Raw genomic sequence first — 2,500 nt, forward strand, 5'->3', positions numbered from 1 at the left:
GTAAACAAACATTCCATTTCTTTTAGTTGCGTTTCTATTAGCAGGCTCTTTTGTGTCAGCAGTACTATTTACACCTCATGTATGCAAAATAGTAAATGCCAAATCTGGCATCAATATGGTGGGGAAAAGGGGAAAGAAAAGTGATTATGAGGTCAATGGAATAATAATTTTTTTTAAACTGGGCTAAAGTAACACAACAAGTTCCAGACAACCAGCTGAGATTGTCGAAAGAAGCTTCATCACTTCCACTTCTAAGTTAAGTTAAACTAATAAACCTCAACATCAAAATGTGGACACTCAGTTTACTGAAGCTTTATTGTGGGAAATCTGTTTATCTGTGTTCACTGGGAAACGTTCCAAATGCCTAAAATGGGATCAATTTTGCACCAAAATCAAGGAAAACGTGTTTCCAAGAGTCTAGATTTTCAAAATTAATTTTCAGCAGGTGCATGCCCCTGGAACCCTGTAGGTGAATCGTTCCAAGGGCACGATTAAATGGGCCTCTGGCCCATCATACCCGCCTATAATGTCCCCATTCCCGCCTATAAAAATTCTTATCTACAGCCCTGCTGTCTTCCATGCTGTTAACTGTGAAAGCCATCTCTACCTAGGAGCTGTCTTTATAGCACATGCTCCTGGATGTTACAGACAGTCTGTCACCTGTCCCCTACTCAGAACTACCTAAGTAAGTAATTTTATCGTGTTAATCAAAAAATAGTCATAATCTGAGCTTGAGTTATGATTTTTGTTTTCCAGGGGCTCAAACATCTTCATGATAATGACATGGTCCACATGGATATTAAACCAGCTAACCTTTTTATTGGTTTGGATGGATTGTGTAAAATAGGTGATTTTGGGCTGGTCTTGGAGTTGTCAAAAGTGAGTACTTTTTATTTTCAGCTGAACCTTGAGTTGTGGAAATAGCAGCTGTTACAGTGTATCCTCCTTGACAACCTCTTGTAGCTTGGAGTTTGTTGGGATTATGATGGCAGACACATTTTTCCTCTTGGAAAAGCCACTTTGGAATATTACAATAATACAGTTGCCCATCTGTACTTGTTGAATATCAGACTATTCAACTGATAAGCCTTCATTTAACTACATTTACAACAGAAGTTTGAAAGTGCAATATTTTATTTTAATTAGTGTGATACAGCTCAAGCTTTGGAAGGCGACCCTAAATACCTTGCTCCAGAGTTAATGCAGGGAAGCTTTACAAAGAGTGCTGATATATTTAGGTAAGTAATTATTATTAATGTGAACCTTTGTTTGCCCTTTATCTTCTTAACTCAAATTGTATAATTATTATGTACAATAACATTAATTTTATTTTTATGCAAACATAATTAATAATAACAATAATTTATTAAATGGGTCTGGTTTAAGTTTAATGTAAATCATAGTATTATTTGGGACTGTCAAGCCATCATCATGACAACAGCATAAATTATTGTTGTTTTTCTCCTATATGCTTGTCAGCCTCGGAAGAAAACCATTTTAGAGTTAGCAAGTGATCTTGACTTACCCCCGAGGTGGCAACACGTGGCCAGCAACTCAGGAATGGACAACTCCCTCAGGTGTTTTACCAAGGTTTGCTAATAAGCGATATCATCTTACTTGTCTAAAGTTTGTGAACTCAGCAACTTCAGGTGCTTGTTGTTAAAAAAATGACTCTGTGGTAGGATTATGAGAAAGGATCCTCGTGGTCATGGCAGTGCAGTTCATTTTGTGGCATTTTACCATTTTATTTGCCCCTTCTTGCTATACAACTTAACGTTGACTCAATAAAGCCAAAGCCTCGTGAGGAAAAAATGTCTGTCAAGCACTCATAATAATTAAAGTTACAAACAACAGAGATCAACAGTTTTCAAAAACCCCAATCACAATCCATTCTAGTTTTCTTCAATTTTGCCCATCCCTGCCTCCCTTTTGCATTTTGCTGTTTTTTTCTAACCAAACCTTGCTTTTAACTACCCTTTCACACATCCTGTGGGTTTCCCCATTGACGAGTAAAATCGTCTGGCATTAGACAGAGTAAAACCTATAAGTGTCACTCTTGGGAGTGAAAGGGTTAATGGTTTCTTATTAGTTTTTCTATGTTTCACTTGATTGGTTTGCCAGTTTCCACCTGCTGAATTTGGCTCAAATGTTTGACACAGCCCCTTTAACAGAAGGAGGGCTAACACTAAAATGTCAGCTCTTAAATCGTTGTAATGTTGGTTTAAGTAATATTTTTCCAAAAAACGAGTGCAAGTGCTTCATTGGATTTCCAAATGCAAGAAAACATTTGAAACCATTTGGAAATCCCATGAAGGCCTTGCACTCAGTTTTGAAAAATCAGTCACCCCAAACAGAGCTACAATAGTCAAAGTGGGGTAGGTCAGCGCTTGATAGATTTGGAGAGCAGTGCACTCTGAGATGTATGGTCTTATACGTTTAAGGATGCCTATAGCTGGAAGATATCTTCTAAGTTCACCTATATGTATTGATTAGACGATGA

General features: G+C 37.4%; 1 pseudogene; it reads left to right on the forward strand.

Moving 5' to 3' along the window:
• The window catches only part of LOC138018810 (membrane-associated tyrosine- and threonine-specific cdc2-inhibitory kinase-like), a 15,076-nt pseudogene that overhangs the window by 3,761 nt on the left and 8,815 nt on the right, over positions 1–2,500 (forward strand).

Source organism: Montipora capricornis, chromosome 10 (assembly GCF_036669925.1).
Source record: "Montipora capricornis isolate CH-2021 chromosome 10, ASM3666992v2, whole genome shotgun sequence".
In the NCBI taxonomy this organism is placed as follows: Eukaryota; Metazoa; Cnidaria; class Anthozoa; order Scleractinia; family Acroporidae; genus Montipora; species Montipora capricornis.